Source organism: Mobula birostris, assembly GCF_030028105.1.
Source record: "Mobula birostris isolate sMobBir1 chromosome 1 unlocalized genomic scaffold, sMobBir1.hap1 SUPER_1_unloc_1, whole genome shotgun sequence".
Taxonomy (NCBI): domain Eukaryota; kingdom Metazoa; phylum Chordata; class Chondrichthyes; order Myliobatiformes; family Myliobatidae; genus Mobula; species Mobula birostris.
In genome coordinates, this window is record NW_027274035.1 from 680216 (window position 1) to 699706 (window position 19491).

The 19491-nt window shown below is 42.3% G+C and overlaps 1 protein-coding gene across 2 annotated transcripts in view; it reads left to right on the forward strand.

The window, feature by feature from the left end:
• Positions 1 to 19491, forward strand: part of oxr1a (oxidation resistance 1a) — a 536209-nt gene that overhangs the window by 315924 nt on the left and 200794 nt on the right. The gene's annotated exons all lie outside the window — the stretch shown is intronic.

Here is a 19491-nt window from a genome sequence, read left to right on the forward strand (position 1 = left end):
CTCTTGTACGCATGCAGAGACAGAGACACAGACACGCGCGCACACATACACATACACACACACGGGCACACATACACATACATACACACACACTCTCACCTCTCTGGAATTTGGAATTGATCTTCCTGTGTAACTGACCTCTATTTACCAGTATTAGAGGCAAAATGGAGCCTGTTTTCTGTCAATGATATGCTCTTGAAATGACCTGTGATAAATTGCAGTCTGTGTAGGAGAATCACTTCTGAGATATTCATTTATGTGAATTTCATATGGCAATTGAAAACGTCAGACTGCCTCTTCCACTTGGTTTACTGTTTATTGAACTTGTAATTACGTCAGGTTTTTGAAAGTCTTTATATGAGTATGTCATATCAAAAGTGTGCTGCTTAGTTTCTGGCTATCTTGCCATATTTTGTGGTGTTTGTCTTCAAATATTTCTATTTTAAACCTGCTTGTCACAAGAACCGTCGCAACAGTTTTGTTGATATCGATGAAATTTGGGTACGGAATTACTCCTATTTGCAAGTAATCTTATCAGTTACTTTGTTACTGAATTTATTCCTCAGCCACCGCCACCAAAATCGAAATATTAGGTTGATTTTTTTTGGTGTTTGCCTGTGTGCATGCGAGTCTGTGCGTGCGTGCACGTCTGTGCGTCTGCACGTCCATGCGTGCGTCCGTGATGATGTCTTTTTCATGGCTTTTTACAAGGCACGGAGCGAGAGAGAGAGACGGTGTGGCGCACCACTCCTCACACAGATACTTTCGCAGTATTTTCCCTTTATTTTACGAGGTCGAGTTGCGATTTCGACACTCAACCTGGCATGGATGGAAAGCGTACTCGGGAGCGGACCTGACTAGTTTCGACCCCGGGAACCTCCACTCCTGGGTCCGGCGCCGATGTCGTTGCACCACCAGCCGGCCCGAGGTTGATTATTTATTTCAATTGTGTAGTATTTTACTGCATATGTAAATTGCCAGTGATTGCAGACTCAACAAAGTGACTGGATTTCAAAGGTAGTTCATTAGTTTCACATTGTTTTGGATGTCCTGAGATAGTGGAAGGCAATATACAAATTAAAGCTCTGTTTATTACGGACCTGAATTTCAGGACTGGAAAAGAAGGGGGCAGAAGCCAGAATAAGAAGGTGGGGAGGGGAAAAGCTAAGTTCTGGTAATTTCTCACCCCTCCCCCTCCTCTCTTTTTCCATTCCCCATTCTGGTTCCCCTGTCACCCCTTCTCACCTATGCACCTCCCTCTGGTGCTCCTCCTCCTCCTCCCCTTTCTCCTATGATCCTCTGTCATCTCCTATCACTTTCCAGCTTCTTACTTCATTCTTCCAGCCTCCTCACCTGGTTTCACTTATCACCTGCCAGCTTGTCCACTTTTCCCTTCCTCCCACTCCCCACCTCCTTATTCTGGCTTCTGCCCCCTTCCTTTCTGGTCATGAAGAAGGGTTGCGGCCTGAAATATTGATTGTTTACTTGCTTCTATAAATGGTGCCTGACTTGCTAAGTTTTTCCAGTATTTTGTGTGTGTTGCTATTGTTTCAAAGAAGAGGATAATAAGATTGGAAATAGGAGCAAGAGCCTCCTGGATCCTGCTATACTATACAATAAGGTCATAGTTGATCAGAATTTGGCTACCTCTTTTCTTGCAGTTTGTCACATCCCTTGATTTCTCTGCAATTCAAAAAAGCAAGTTTGATTTTCAGTGCATTCACGGGGTCAACCTCCATAGCTCTCTGGAAAAGAGAGTTCTGGAGAAGACCAGCCTGAGAGAGTGTTCAAAGAGTTCAGATTAGATTTATTATCCAATTACCATATACTACCCTGAAATTCATTTTCTAGCAGACATTCACTGCGGAATGAAGAACTACAGTACAATAGAGTCAATGCAAAACTACATATAAATAAAGACTAACAAATGACTAATGTGCAAAAGGAGACAAATTGTACAAATGGGCAATAGTTATTAATTCATTCATTAACACTGAGAACATGAGTTGTAGAGTCCTTGAAAGTGAGGTCCTGTTCAGTGTTGACCCTTAATTGGGACTGGAAAGGAAAAAGGACAGAAGCCAGAATAAGAATCATTTCAGTGTTGAGCATAAATGCGGGTTCTTTTTTAACATTTAAGAATAAATTGGACAGATACATGGATGGGAGGTGTATGAAGGGATATGGTCCGTGTGCAGGTCAGTGGGACTAGGCAGAAAATGGTTTGCACAGCCAAGAAGGGCCAAAAGGCCTGTTTCTGTGCTGTAGTTTCTATGGTTCTATGAAGTTATCTGTGCTGGTTCAGGAGCCTGATGATATGTAGGCTAATATCTGTTCCTGTATCTCCTTCCTAGTGGCAGCAGCAAGAAGAGAGTATGGCCTGGATGTTGGGGGTCTCTAATGCATCTCTGTCTTAAATGAATGACTTCTCGTTCTGAAACTATGCCCGCTAGTTTAAGACTAGATTCGTGTATGGAGCGGCATGTTTTCAGCATCTGCCCTTTCAACACCCATCCCTTCCCCCAAGCAGAAAAGCCTTGTGCATTTCAACAAGAACTCTCGTTCTTCCAATCTCCAGAGAGTATCGACAAAATAAGAAATCCCATAAGGACAAAATCAAAGTTCATATGTTGCCTTACAAAGTGAATTTCAGCCACATCTGTTTTAAAGAAAACAATATCTGATACCTGATATTCTCAAATTAGTATATCCACACAGTTCAGCACCAGACGAGTCCCATTCTTTGCTGGCTGCACCACTGCCATCAGTATTACCGCCTTTCAGCTTCATCGACCTGAGTTTGATTTGCAACTCAGATCCCGTGTTTGGAGTTTGTATGTTCTTCCTGTGACCGCGTGGGTTTCCCCTCTTACTCCAGTGTCCTCCCACATCCCAAAGACACAATGGTGGGTTAATGTGCACAGGACAGGTAAGTAGCAAAAGAGTCAAAGGGGAGTTAGTGAGCAAGTTGCGGGTTTACTGGGAGATTAGAGAGATGACGGGACTGGTGGGTTTGCTTGGAGCTGCCTCCGCTGGTGTAATGGACTGCTAATGCACAGGCTGCCTGGTCTGCAGACATGCTGAGTCTTCCTTGCACTTGTGTCTCACTGGAAGATGTGGAAATGGACCATAGACCCAGGAAACACTACAGGCAGCCACAAGGACTATATGGGGGAAGATAATTTGCCTGGCTCCTTCATTCTGGGAGTGTCAAAACTACCTGTCATTAGGTCCTGCGGTACTCCAGGAGTAGGTATGTAGGGCAAAGTGATAGCCATCTTAGAAGTGCCTGTGAGAGGTCCAGGCAGATTGCACTTATAGCAAGAGCCCTGACACCAACGGAAGCTTTATAAAGACCAGGCAAGGCCTCTTTAAATCGTGATGGTGCTGTCTGCAAAGTGCCTACATTCCTCACCAAGCAAGGTCTCGTACCATGTACTCACCTGTATGAACCATTAATTTAGGGTGCCTGTGTCAGGCTGGCCAAAGAAAACTCATCTGGCAGGGCACCTCTCTCTCACAAACAAGATTTTAAGCATTAGGAGGATTTGCAGCACAGTCATTCTCATCTCACTTGCAGGTTTGTTTAAGGGATTACTATATTTTATGACTGCTCATAAGTCACTCGCAAGCACATATCAACTGCAGCACCACATAAATTATTAATGATTTGAAGGAAAAAAAATCTTTCTCCCACACACAGGAGTCTGATTGTGCTCTAACACAGTTCACAGTCTCTGGCAACACTTGACTGATTGCCTAATGGTCTTTATTGTCATCACAGTGATCCATTTCCATGTCTGTGAATGCTGCTCGAGATTAGATGTCCAGCTGCTTTAGTCTTCATGCACATCAACTGCTGACTCCTGAACGAATCTCCTCAATCTCCTCTGAGGTTGAATACCATCACGGCAGCAGTTCTTTCCATTCGCCCATCTTGCAGGCACTTATCAAATGACACACACACTGTATAAAATTATAGAAATTCGTGGCATAGAGCGATCACAATAACTAGGCCTCCCTGCTGCTACTACGTAACTGCAGGTTAGAGCTTTCCCCCTGCTCATCCAAGTGTTTTTAGATGAGATGATGATTTTTAAAGCAGTGAGTTCCATATCCCTAGCACTGTAAAATGACTTTAATTCAACTATCTTTAGCCTTTTATGCTCCCTGTTTACTTACCACCCTGTTAGAGCTAGTAACTCCTTACTATTTGGCTTGCCTAGGCCTCTGATAACACTGGACAACAACAATTTTGCTTCCTGAATCCTTCTGGTGTATCTCGATGTATTTTGGACTGCTGATCATGAAAAACACCATGAAATTTCCCTATCATGCACCATTTAAAAAAAATCCTATTTCAATTCATAATTCAAGTCAGAATTACTGATGCCAAGATTAAGGAAGGCATTTCTGTTGGTCTACAAGTCAAACAGGTCATCAATGACAGGCAATTTGAAGAACTTCTGATGAGAGCAGGGAAAATCGCATGGAAGACTTTCAAGAATGTTGCTGAAACTTTCCTTGGCAACTGCAGAGCACCAAGCTGGTTGACAACATGTTTCTAACGTACAAAACCATGAAGTGCAACATGTCACTAAAGATTCATTTTCTACATTCCCAGTCAGACTTCTTCCCTACAAGTCTTGCCGTTGTCAGCGACGAGCATGGTGAGAGGTTTTGCCAGGATATTGCGGTCATGGAGAAACAGTGTCAGGGCTACTGGAATCCATCGGTGCTGGCTGATTATTGTTGGACGTTTAAGTGAGAAGCCTTGGGCACTGAGTACAAATGAAAATCAATGACAAAGCATTTTTTAAGCTTAGTTGAACTGTTGCAAAGCGTCAGCACCATTATGCAAGTAAACATATTATATTCAATAAAACTTAATTTCTTTTCTCCAAATTCCTATGTGATACAAGTGGTCTGAAATGATATTTGTGTTCAGCTTCAGGTGGTCTATCATAACAAGAAAATATTTATGAGAAAGCAACACTTCTGAAAAAATTTGTTGTCCAGTGTAAGTTTCACACTTTAATTAATTCTCCTCCATCTCTTGTTTGAAAGAAAACAACCCCAGAATAGACATTCTTTCCTCTTTAACTTCAGTTCTGTAGTTGTGGAACCATCCTTGTAAATCTCTCCTGCAGGCTCTCTAATGCTATTGAATCCTGCCTGGTGTTCAATTACCACAGTTAACAGTACTCTAGCTGTGATCTAACTACTCTAGGTCTTGCATGATCTTCCCCAGCCTCACTGTTGTAATTTGTGTCTCTGTCAATAAAGGCAGGGATCCCATATACATTCTTACCCACTTGAGCTACATGTCCTGACATCAGTTGACATACACTTCAGATTCTTTGTGCTCTAAAGCTCTTCTGACAACATATGATCCACTCCCTTTGCTTTGGCTCCCTTCCCCAAATGAATTACCTCCCATTTCTACAGTGAAATCTGTATGGCCACCTTTGTGTCTAGTCAGGCTATTGATCTCTTCCTATGGCCTAGAACCAATTTCCTCACCCTCAGTGATGTTGCCAATTTTGATACTGTCAGACCTTTTAATTATGGGCCCTACGTTTAAATCCGGGCCAAGTGCAAGGTGTTGCATTCCAGTAAGATAAACCGGGGCAGGACTTGCAAAAGTAAATGGGAGAGCCATGGAGAGTATTGTGGAACAGGAGACCAAGGCATGTGGTTCCCTGAAAGTGGTGTCACAATGTAGACGGAGTAACAAAGAATGTATTTATCACGCTGGGCTTCATCATTGAGGGCACTGAGTACAGGAGTTGGGATGTTATGTTACATCTCAACAAACTGTTAGTGAGACCACACTTTGTAGTTCTGGTTGTCCAGGGAAGAGAAAGATGTCATTAAGCTGGCAAAGATCAAAGTAGGTTCGTGAACATGTTTTACAGGGATTGGAGGGCTTGAATTTAATAGAATAGGCTGGGATCTTTTCCTTGGAGTGCAGAAGGCTGAGAGGTGACCCTGTGAATAAAATCAAGAGGGGCAGAGATATGGAGGATGGTCACAGTATTTCCCCAGGGTCCAATTTGTGAGAACATAACTTTAAAGTTAGGGTGAAAAATCAAAGGGCAATTTTATTAATAGAGGCTGGTGGGTATATTGAAAGGGTTTCAGGAGATGCAGGAAAGTGGGACTAGCTCAGGTAGATGGTTGAGTTGAGCCAGTGGGGCCTTTTTCAGTGCCGTTTATCTCTATGGTTCTATGACAGTTTGTATGTACCACAAGCTAAAAGTGGCCTTATTCTGAGCCCTGCGGGGCCTATCTGACTACAGCCAATCAGTGAAGTTATTTGTTGATCCTTTGCTTTCTGCTTGTTAACCAGTGCTTAATCCAGCCTCTACTTCATTTGAGATCCTTGGCCTTTTCTTTTTAATCTGTGTGGGATTTTAGCAAAGGCTTCCTAAGATCCATGTTAAGTACATCAAATGTTGTACTTTCATCAACTCTATTTGCTACCTTTTCAATATAAATTCAAGGAAGCCAGATCCGAACCTCCCATTACATATTATCCTTGCTGAATTTGTCACCCTAGAAGCAGATTTAGGCTGACTGTTGGAAATTATTTCAAAAATTTGACTACTCTGAATGTTAGTCTGACTGCCGTGCTTTCAATTCCTCAATCCCTCCCGCTCCCTTTAAACAACAACATCACATTGGCAACCTTCCAATTCTCCCAACACCATGTCTGTGTCCAAAGAGCCTCACCACCAGATTCAGGAACGGTTATAACTCTTCAACCATCAGGCTCCTGAACCAGCGTAGATACCTTAACACTGATCTGATTCCACAACCTATGGATTCACTTTCAAGGACCCTACAACTCATAAACATGAGAAAGTCTGCAGATGCTGGAGATCCAAAGCAATAGACACAATATGCAGGAGGAACTCAGCAGGTGAAGTACCATCTATGGAAATTAATAAACAGTCAACGTTTTGGGCCAAGACTCTTCTTCAGGACTGAGAAAGAAGGGGAAGATGTTAGAATAGAAAGGTAGGTGGAGGGAAAGGAGCCTCACAACACGCTGGAGGAACTCAGCAGGTCGGGCAGCATCCGTGGAAACGATGAGTTGACGTTTTGGGCCGGAACCCTTCGTCAGGACTGTAGAGGGAAGGGGCAGAGGCCCTATAAAGAAGGTGGGGGAGGGTGGGAAAGAGAAGGCTGGTAGGTTCCAGGTGAAAAACCAGTAAGGGGAAAGATAAAGGGGTGGGGGAGGGGAAGCAGGGAGGTGATAGGCAGGAAAGGTGAAGAAGGAATAAGGGAAAACACAATGGGTAGTAGAAGGAGGCGGAACCATGAGGGAGGTGATAGGCAGCTTGGGGGAGGGGGAAGAGTGAAATAGGGATAGAGGAAGGGAGGGGGAGGGAATTACCGGAAGTTGGAGAATTCTATGTTTATACCAAGGGGCTGGAGACTACCTAGACGGTATATGAGGTGTTGCTTCTCCAACCTGAGTTTAGCCTCATCATGGCAGTAGGGGAAGCCATGTATGGACATATCCGAATGGGAATGTGAAGCAGAGTTGAAGTGAGTGGCTACCGGGAGATCCTATCTGTTGTGGCGGACGGAGCGGAGGTGCTCGACGAAGCGGTCCCCCAATCTGCGTCGGGTTTTACCGATGTAGCGGAGACTGCACCGGGAGCACCGGATGCAATAGATGGCCCCCACAGACTCACAAGTGAGGTGTTGGAAAGGGAAAGGAGCCTACCTGGAAGTTGATAAGTAAACCCTAGTGGGTGAGAAAGGTAAGGATCTGGAGAAGAAGGAATCACAATTCCTTCCTCATGTTCTCAGTGTTACTTATATACTTAATTTTTTTTGTTTGTTTGCACTGATAGTCTTTGCACATTGGTTGTTTGTCCTTCTCTTTGTGTAGTTTTTCATCAATTTTATCGTATTTCTTTGTTCTATTGTGAATGCCTGTAAGAAAATGAATCTCAGGTTAATATATGGTGACACATACGTGCAGTACTTTGAAAATAAATTTACTTTAAACCTTGAATAATGTCAGAGTTTCTGCTGTTCCTCCCTTTCTCTTAAAGAGCCTGTGATGTGTTGTTTCTGGACCTCGTATCTTACCCATTTTTGAAAGTAAAAGCACTGTTATTGTGTGCTCTCTCCTGTTGTTGCCAATACCTAATATTCCTTGTCCTTAATGTCAATGCCTATTAACATAACATTCTGTGATGATTTGGGCCTCTAATTGGACTTGCTCTTGGTAATCATCTTTGCCATGATTATGTCTCTGTTTAACTGAATAGCTTGCATATTACAGACATCCCTGTATTAACATGGAACATAGAACGTTACAGCACGGTACAGACCCTCTAGCTTACAATGTTGTGCTGACCTTTTAACATGCTCTAAAATTAATCTTATCCTTTCCTCCTATTTAGTCTTCCATCTTCTGTCATCCATGTGCTTATCTATAAGGTCATAAGATCATAAGATATAGGAGCAGAATTAGGCCATTTGGCCCATCGAGTCTGCTCCACCATTTCATCATGGCTGATCCAATTTTCCTCTCGGCCCTAATCTCCCACCTTCTCACTGTATCCCTTCATGCCCTGACCAATCAAGAATCTATTAACTTATGTCTTAAATATACATAAAGACTTGGCCTAACATATAACAGTTTAAGAATTCACTCTTACCGTCCCAAGGTATTGCTGCAGAAGTCATTTGACGGCAAAAACAAACTGGAGTTAGGTATCATGAACCTTGATCTCCACGACAACAGTGACATTGCATATAATCCTCTCCCACCACCATCCCCACTTAAAACATGCTGTTTTCTTACTCATCCAGTTCTGATGCAAGATTATCAAAATATTATTTCTGTCTCACTTCCTACAGTTGCTGCATAACTTGCTAATTATTCCAGCATTTCAATTTTTCGACATTCCCGTACAACATGGTAGGAGGAGATGAACTCTATCTAATCTATGCTGGTTCACAGGGCAATCACATTTGCTCATTAATTCTCTGAACATTCCCATCAATTCCACCACTCACATTACACTTGGGGCAACTTTCTTTTATACAAAATATTGAATATTTCAGGGTTCCGTTGTTTTACATGCAACAGAGTGCAAGGGGTTAAAGGAGGGGTGGCATCACTAGTCAGGGAGAATTTCACAGTAATACTCTGTTAGAACAGACTGGAGAACTCATCTAGTGAGGCTTTATGGGTGGAACTGAGAAATAAGGAAGGTATGACCATGTTAATGGGGCTATAATATAGACCACCCAGCAGTCCAAGGGGTTGAGAGCAACAAATCTGCAGAGAGATCACAGAGTGTTGCAAGAAACATAAGGTTGTTATCGTAGGTGATTTTAACTTTGCACATACTGTATTATCTGGGTCACCCAAAAGAATAGATGGGATAAAGTTTGTCAAATGTGTCAGGAAAGTTTCCGTAATCAGTACGTAGAAGTCCCAACGAAAGAGTGTGCAATACTTGATCTGCTATTAGGAAATGAGACAGGGCAGGCGAAAGAAGTTTGTGTAGGGGAACACTTTGCACCTAATCATCACAATGACATCAAAGTAAATGTACAAAACTCACCTCCTAAGTTTACTTATTTTATTTGTTTATTTTTTTTATATTGAGGTCCCAGTATAACTGCTAGGGGAATAATGTTGGGAAATAAAGATCCTTATTTCTACAATCCTTTGTGAAAAGTGCCCCTTGGACAGCCCAATTCTAATTATTCCATCTTGTAAAGTCATTGTTCGAGGTGTCTCAATTGCAAATAATGCACTGAGTTCTGAGATTACTACAGAGCTGAAATGTTATTGATTATATATAAAATTAGATAGGCTGTAAAGGGCTGGTGGGCTCTTGGAACTGAAGAATCAGAATCAGGTTTATTATCATGTGACGTGAGATTTGTTAAATCAAATGCATACAGCCTCACTGTGGACTTTCTCCAATGCTTAATTGATTGTATTATATTATTTCAGCTGGAACTTTACTTAGTTTCCTGTCCCCAGGCATTGATCTCCTCTGTTCCAAATCATACAGTTACTCTTCATGAATACAAAATAAACCTGAATTCTCCTACCCTTGTTTGCAATTACCTCACTTTCAAACTTTTCTTCACTCGTGTTTATTCAATTGGTCACAAGCAATGGCTTGTTCTGATGAGTATCACCAATATGAAACACTTCTCTTCACAAATCCTACGTAATTTGCTAATAATAACCAGATTTTTGGTTTTAATTCATTTTCTCTCAAAGGTCCTTCAATGTGCCCTTCCCTCCTCATTTTTGCTATATCACTTTCAATCCCATGACCAATATCTTTCAGTCAGGTTGTCATTTTCCAGCAATAACAAAACATCTCTAACTATAGTGTATTACCTCTCCTCAACCTCTCTTATTGTCGTGGTGTAGAATGATTGTCTTATTCCTCCTGTAATGGCCCTCCACTGTTCATGAGTTCATTTGATTCTCCTTTTACAGGAGGTAAAGCACGGTGACAAAAAACAGTCACTGCATTCCCACCACCTCACCACTGGAATTTCTCCATGAATGCATTGCTGGTCCTTCTTTCTCATCTTGCTGTTATCTCTTGATGTCATTCTAATAAGTCTCAAGATCAGATAGTTCTTTTGCATGTGGATCTCAACAGGTCAAAGTCTAGAGGCTGTCAGTTCTGACACAAACTCTGTACTTGTGTTACTGGATAGAATCATGTTTGAGCTGGTTTAGGAATCAGAAAGTTACTCTTACAGAATCCACAAAACACTATCCAAAATTTTAAGTATGGAACACAATTTGCTCTCATAGAATTTACTTGGTGGAGGGAGTAAATAAAGAAATGCAAAATTAATTTATTTTAATGGTGATGTCTAGTTTCATAACCTCTTTGCAATGCTGATATTACTTGTATAGTTTTTTGTCAGCCACTCCCTTGGCCCCAGGTTCACTCTGCTTTTACTTGACTCTTGAGTCTATGCATGAATTCTTTAAGCTAATGTGCATGCACAGACATGCACACATGCGTGCATGTAATCTTGTATCCTGTCCCTCCCCCTCACACCCAACCAGCTGGCTGAAGTATTATGGGGATATAAACTTTTCCCAGACAGTTTCTGAAGAAGATGCAGGTTGTGTCAGGACTTCCCAGTTATGTCCAGTTAAATTTGCCATGGTGTGACATTTGCATTTTGAAAATATTAGACATTGCAATTTGCATTCTGACACTTGGGGTGCATGTACACATCATTGTGCTGCATCATGGCTGCTGCAGAAGACAGAACATTGTAGCTGTGCACATTGGTGCTTCAAGGACTTTTATTTTCCCCCGAATCTTCTCTGAGCAATGACGTATCACTAACAGGCATGTCTCCAGTGACGTGCTGCACAAATGTTCCATTCCTATAGTATTTCGAAAAACTGGAGCTGTTTGTATTTACAATGACATATTTACTTAGTGGCCCAGTTATGGTTTCTGGCTTGTTTATGTTTTCTCTCCACTGAAATGCAAGCTTCTTAGCAAGGTAGCATTATAAGTATGACTGCAAGTTAATGCCATCCGATGGATATGATCGACTTGAAAATTAATGTATGTTCATCAAATCTGTTAACGTGAAAAAATTCTTCTAATAGAAAATTAATTGGGACTTTTGATGAGATTCCCATCTTAATCTCAGCAGGCTGGCCCTGCTGCCAATTGAATTCACCCATATTCCTGTTGAGTTATGATGTCACTGTCCAAGGCAATCATCAGGCTTTTGTATAGTCCTAGAGTATACCTTGGCCCTGAGTTTTCTCCCAACAATGACTTATCACTTACAGACACATTTCTGGTCACGTGCTGCAGGGATGTTCAATTCCTGGTAATACTTTAAGATACTGGAGGCGTTCCTATTTATGATGCCATCTTTAGTTGGTTAAGGTTTCTGACTTAATATGTTTTTCTCTCTACTGGCTGTGTAGGAATTTCGGTAATGCAGGCCTGAAATGTCAGCTGCTTATTCCCCTCTGTAGGGGGAGCTCAGCTAGACCTGCTGAGTTCCTCCAGCATTTTGTGTGTGCTGCTCTGGATGCTCAGCATCTGCAGAAACTGTTTGACTCGTAGAACACTGTAGCACAAGGCAGGCCTTTTGGCTCATCTAGTCCATGCTGAACTATTAATCTGCCTGATCCCATTGACTTAACACCCGAACCATAGCCCTCCGTACCCTTACTGTTCTTGTACTATCCAAGTTTCTCTTAAATGTTGAAATTGAACCCAAATCTACAACTTCCACTGGTTCTTGTGTTAAATGTCCTTTTTTTCACCCCACATTGTTGCTATCAAAATGAATCCAAGGTTTTGTTGTTATGTTAAAAATTCATGGTTCTTGATTAATTACAGTTAAGCTGTTGCATTAATTGAAATGCGTTTCTTATGGTTATCAATGGTTTTTAAAAAAAACAAATAAAATGAAATGTGTTCTACCTGTTGGTTTCTTGTAGTGGATTGTTGTGAAGGAACAGAAGAGGGAAGGAAGCATCTGTGTGAAGTTCAATATCTATGCCTTGAAGTGCAGGAATATTTGGCTTCAGCTTCAGCTTGCTCATTAGTTTTCCAGTCCCTACTCCAACCCTTCAGGCTGTGCTGTAGTAGACAAGCAAATATACTTTGCATCTGAAATAATCTGCCAGGGGTGTGCAGCTTAAGATCAGAGCATGTCAGAGAGGAGGTGAGGGAGCCCATGGTATGATGGTACAGAGATTTGGGGAGAGGGGTGAAGGAGGTTGTTAGCAAGCCTTTCTCATTTCTGTGCATATGTACCACCTCTACATATGACCACCTCTACATATGACCACCAGGTTGAGCCTGGCCTTGAGCTACTTGTCACTGGAACAAATTCTCACTTTGGTAGTTGGTTGGAAATGGTTACCCCTCATCACATACAGGCAACTTCCACTTCTCATGAGGTTGACAACCCAGAATGACAGGTCCAGGAGTGACAGAGCTGATCATTATGCTGCTGTAGCTTGAGTGGTTAGAAGCTTGGTGTGGGTGCTTGTCTGGAAAGGGTGGGCAGAATTGTTTAAACGGTGCAAATTTGAAGAGGCATACCTTTGTGACGGGCACTCAGTGGCTCAGTGGGCTGGGAGCTTGTGAGATGCTCTTTAAAAAAATTTACAGTGTTCTTGAGGACTTCAATATTGATCTTCTTGCAGTGTTTCCATTGACACTGTCATGGGATCAGATTGATGGAGGTAAACGAGCAGGTTAAATGTCAGTCCAACAATAACTGATGCATGTCACAGACTCAGTTGATGAGCCATAAATGTAATCAGAGAGGTGTCTGGATCGACAATACTGCCGAGAGGTCTCATGCTCCTCTCTGATGAAATGGAGGATTGCGTCTTTTGCAAGAAATAGTGGATGCATTAGTGATAATTTTTCAAAACTCTTTAGATTCTGGATTAGTTCCTGAGGATTGGAGGGTGGCTAATGTAACCCTGCTTTTTAAAAAAGGAGGGAGAGAGAAACCGGGGAATTATAGACCGGTTAGCCTAACGTCGGTGGTGGGGAAAATACTAGAGTCAGTTATCAAAGATGTGATAACAGCACATTTGGAAAGCGGTGAAATCATCAGACAAAGTCAGCATGGATTTGTGAAATGAAAATCATGTATGACGAATCTTAGGGAATTTTTTGAGGATGTAATTAGTAGAGTGGATAGGGGAGAACCAGTGGATGTGGTATATTTGGATTTTCAAAAGGCTTGACAAGGTCCCACACAGGAGATTAGTGTGCAAACTTAAAGCACATGGTATTGGGGGTATGGTATTGATGTGGATAGAGAATTGGTTGGCAGACAGGAAGCAAAGAGTGGGAATAAACAGGACCTTTTCAGAATGGCAGGCAGTGACTAGTGGGTACCACAAGGCTCAGTGCTGGGACCCCAGTTGTTTACAATGTATATTAATGACTTAGACGAGGGAATTAAACGCAGCATCTCCCAAGTTTGCGGATGACACGAAGCTGGGCGGCAGTGTTAGCTGTGAGGAGGATGCTAAGAGGATGCAGGGTGACTTGGATAGCTTAGGTGAGTGGGCAAATTCACGGCAGATGCAATTTAATGTGGATAAATGTGAGGTTATCCACCTTGGTGGCAAGAACAGGAAAATAGATTATTATCTGAATGGTGGCCGATTAAGAAAAGGGGAGGTGCAGCGAGACCTGGGTGTCATTGAAAGTGGGCATGCAGGTACAGCAGGCGGTGAAAAAGGCGAATGGTATGCTGGCATTCATAGCAAGAGGATTCGAGTACAGGAGCAGGGAGGTACTACTGCAGTTGTACAAGGCCTTGGTGAGACCACACCTGGAGAATTGTGTGCAGTTTTGGTCCCCTAATCTGAGGAAAGACATTCTTTCCATAGAGGGAGTACAAAGAAGGTTCACCAGTTTGATTCCTGGGATGGCAGGACTTTCATATGATGAAAGACTGGATCGACTAGGCTTATTCTCGTTGGAATTTAGAAGATTGAGGGGGGATCTTATTGAAACATATAAGATCCTAAAGGAATTGGACAGGCTAGATGCAGGAAGATTGTTCCCGATGTTGGGGAAGTCCAGAACGAGGGGTCACAGTTTGAGGATAAAGGGGAAGCCTTTTAGGACCGAGATTAGGAAAAACTTCTTCACACAGAGAGTGGTGAATCTGTGGAATTCTCTGCTACAGGAAACAGTTGAGGCCAGTTCATTGGCTATATTTAAGAGGGAGATATGGCCCTTGTGGCTAAAGGGATCAGGGGGTATGGAGGGAAGGCTGGTACAGGGTTCTGAGTTGGATGATCAGCCACGATCATACTGAATGGCGGTGCAGGCTCGAAGGGATGAATGGCCTACTCCTGCACCTATGTTCTATGTTTCTATGTTTTCTCAGACTGTTGTTGTGTCTTCCTTGAGGATGCAGGCCAGTGACTTTTTCAAGTTCGTAACCAAGGACTTCTTTTCCAGTGGTACCTTTCAGGTTAGGGGTATATGCAAGTTTGGGACGTAACCACGACATGCTCTTTAGAAAAAAAAACTATGGTTCACTCGTCCCACCAAGAGAGCTGCTAAGATACCAGGCAGTTTTATAGTTGCCAGCAAAATTTACTTCAGGAAGACACCTTGCCTCTTGCTTTGCCTTCGAGGAAAACACATACCCATAGCTGCAATCCTCAGTACAGTTGCCTCAAAACCGGAAGCTATGGTTATGACCAAGTAGAACTTTGAAAGTAACACACACAAAATACTGGAGGAGCTCAGCAGGCCAGACAGCATCTATGGAAAAGAGTTAACAGTTGACATTTTGGGTCAAGACTCTTCATCAGTACTAACGTTGAAGGGATGATTTAAACTTCTTCAGGGTAGGTTGACTTCACAGTAGTAGTAGTATCACAAACACGAGAAAATCTGCAGATGCTGGAAATCCAAAGCAACACACACAGAGTGCTGGAGGAAGTCAGCAGGCCAGGCAGCTTCTATGAAAGAAAGTACACGGTCAATGTTTCAGGCCAAGACCCTTCTTCAGGACTTGATCATTGATTTGAACTTGCTTGTTCCCCAGTTGGTCAGTGGTAATCATTCCCATTTCTATCGTTCTAATTCAAGTTCATTGAGCCAAGCCTATGATGAGATCTGGGGCTGAGTGCTCCTGACAGAATTAAAAAGCGTCCCTCAATAGTTGTTGGTCAGTTGTGCTTCATCACGCTGTCAACAGCACCTTTCATGCTTTAGTCATGATCTGATTTCTCTGGGTACGTTTCCACATTGTGAAAACAGAACTTGTTAGAAATGCTCTGCAGATCAAACTATGGCCTTGGAGAAGGTAGCATTGATTTTCCAGGTCCATCACCCATCATTGGCAGCTGAATCAAGCTGCACTGAAGATCGTGGGATGAACTGGACCAAGTGAATGATGCAGTTAGTGGAGGTGTCAGCTGGGACAGGTGCTGATGGCTTGTTAATCACAGATTAGCTGCCTGGAATGGATGTTTAGAAGGTGAAAGAGGGGAAGAGAATTATGAAGTACCAAGTACTGTAATTACTGGAAATCAAAAATAAAAGCAAAGGTGTTAATACCTAGCAAATGTGGCAGACTCCCCACTCTTTCCTTTTCTATTCTTCATTGTGGCTTACCTTATGGGTGCACCCTTGTAAATTTTTTCGGTAGTCTTTCTGGTTTCATACACTTCTCGTGGGCGGCTTGTGGGTTGGGCTCTGTAGTTCACGTTCTGTTGTTTTTCTGGTCACTCCTTTTGTTACTATCTTGGGCAACTTTGAGTCAGGACAGCGTACAGCCTGCAGATAAAGAAAACTGAGCTGAACTGAATATGCCTGGGATCTTTTGATAATTGGGTTTTATATTCTGTTATTTTCACACCATTTTTTTTGTTGCCATGCACTATTTGCTTTTATTGCAGGTGGGGGGAGGTTTGATGCTTTCGTTCGACCAGGTTCCATGGTTTTCTTTGTCTCATGGCTTTCTGTGGGGAAGACTAATCTCAGGGTTGTATACTACATACATACTATGATAATAACTATACTTTGAATCTTATAGTAAGGCAGCTAAAACAGAACACAATACCCTTCCCCAACTGCTGTCTCAGCAGCGTCCTGTACAACTGCACTATAAACCCCTAACTTTTATACTCAATACCCTTACTTATGAATTTCTGTGTGCCAAAAGCCTCCTTCATCACCATGTTTACCTGTATCTTCACTTTCAATGAACCATGTGATTGTAGTCCAAGCTTCCTTTGATCTGCAACACTCCCTAGTGCCCTGCCATTGACTGTGAAAGTCCTACCTAGATCTGACTTTACGAAATGCAACACTTTGTACTAATCCAATACTACTGTAATTAACTGTTCTCCAATTTAGCACTTCCCATGAAGGATCATTCCTGTCTTTTCCATAACTATCTAAGGTTTTATGGAGTAATGATGACAGTTCTCAAAATGCTCTCTCGCTGAAACACTGATCATCTGGCCAGGCTCATTTTTCAGTACAAGGTCTTGTGTAGCTCCTTGCTTATTTGGACTGTCTACATACTGTGCAAGAATCCTGAATGGACTGAGAAAATTCTGCCCCATCTAAGTTTCTGGCACTCAGGGAGTCCAAGTTAGTATTGGGGAAATTAAAGCCACTGCCCCGCAGTTTTAAAATGGTTAAAAGTCAAGAAAAAGAGAATAGGAAAAAATGTTTTAAGGTATAAGGCTATAAGATATAGAAGTAGAATTAGGTTATTTGGTCCATCGAGCCTGCTCTTCCATTCTATCATGGCTGATTTATTATACCTCTCAATCCCATTCTCCTGCCCATTACCTGTAGCCTTTGATGCCCTTATTAATCAAGAACCTATCAACCTCTGCTTTAAACATATCCAGTGACTTGCCCTCCACAACCAACCGTGGCAAAGAATTCTACAGATTCACCACCCTCTGGCTAAAGAAACTCCTCCTCATCTCTGTTCCAAAAGGACCTCCGTTTATTCTGAGGCAGTGCCCTCTGGTCTTAGACTTCCCTACTCTAGGAATATCCTCTGCACGTAGACCCTATCTAGGCCTTTCAATATCTGATAGGTTTCATTGCAATCTCGCCTCATTTTTCTAAAGTTGAGCGAGTACAGGCCCAGAGCCATCCAACATCCTTCATAAGTTAACCCTTTAATTTTCAGGATCATTTTCATAAAATTCCTCTGGGCTCTCTCCTGTGCCAGCACATCCTTTCTTAGATAAGAGAACCCCAAACTCTTCATAAGTATGGGCTGACCTTATAAAACCTCAGCAGTAACTGGTGAAGACCACAGGAATTGATTGTTGGGCTTCAGTTTAGCATAATAAGCATGAACAATCTGGATGAGATAACAAGATGTTTCAAGGTTTGCCAATGATACTAAACTGGGCAAGGTTTACTCTGTGAGGTGGGTACAAAATGGTTTCAAGGCCATTTAAATGGATGGTGTGAGTGTACAAAACATTGCAGGTTCATTGGTAGAAAAACAAAGTTGGCAGATTATTTTAAAAAGTATTAAATTAGAATTGTTTATGTAAGAGGAGACTTGGATAACCTTGAACAGCAGTCACTGAAAGCCAATATGCGGCTTCAGTAAACTGTTAAGACACAAGAGACTGCAGATGCTGAAATCTGGAACAACATACAATCTGCTGAAGGAACTCAGTGGGTCAGGCAACAGCTGTGAAGGAAAGGGATTGTGGACATTTCTGTGCATCAGGAGTAAGAACAGGGAAGGAAAATAGCTAGTCTACAACCCAATAGTATGAACATTGGATTTTCCAACTTCAGGTAATCCTCACTTCCAGAATCTTTTCCTTCCAACCTCATCCTCTTATTCTCAGTTTATCTCCAGTCCTTTCATTTCCGTCCCCCTCCTGGTTGCATCCATCTAGTTCCCACACATTTTACCACCTGGTCCTGAATCCTTCCCCATCTGGTTCTGGCTCGATCTGACCTTCACCTATACTCTAATAGTTCCCATTATCAAGTTATTTACTTAACAGATTCCGGTGTTAGCAGCCTTTGTGTTTCTCCGTACAGCTGAGTTCGACTTCACCCTCCCTTCATCCCAGCTGGTTCAACGTGCCTCCTTTTTTATCTGCCCTTATCTATCATTCAGCCACCTTTGCCTAGTGACTCTCCCCTCCGTCTTCCCTCTCCACTATCTGGTTCCATCTTCCCGTCATCCATTACACTTCTTTGGGCTACCATTTGGCCCCTCTCTCTCCATTCTTCGTCCTGATGCAGATAGACCACAACTGGAGTACTACGTGCAGTTTTTACCTCCCTCTCTAAGAAGGGGTACACTAGTTAAAGAGGGAATAGAGAAAGAATGCCTCAAATTGTTTCCTGGGATGGTGGGAGATTTAGTTGTCTAGGTTTGTATTCCTATAGCCTGGAGGTGATCTATTTGAAGTTTAAGAAATGTTGACAGAAGTAAGTAGAGTGGAGGTGGGAAAGATCGTTCCTGTGATAAGGGTGTCCAAGTTTGAGAGGTCACGGACTCCATTTAAACTGGAGGTTTAGTACTGAGATGAGGGAACATTTCTTCACTCAAAGGGAGGTGAATCTGAAGACTAGGAATGTGTTGTCTTTGAATTTTTTTTTGGAGAAGGAATTAGAGGCATCGAGGGGTTTGGGATGGGAATGAAAGTATGGTATTGAGATGGAGCATCAGTGATATTTGTTTTGATTGGTGAAGCAAGTCCAAAGACCAGGTAGTTTACTCCTTTTCCTATTTTATATGTGAACATTTTGTACTTTACAACTTGTCCATTTCTTGTTTTCAACCAAATAGTACCTTTCACTGTTCATCTGATGCGCTTCTTTGATAATTGCATCCCAACAGAAGCAGGCCATGCATGTACATTTAAATGTCTGCATGGCTGCTGCCGTGTTCTCAATCTGTAGGATGTGACACAGACATAGAGAATGCTACACA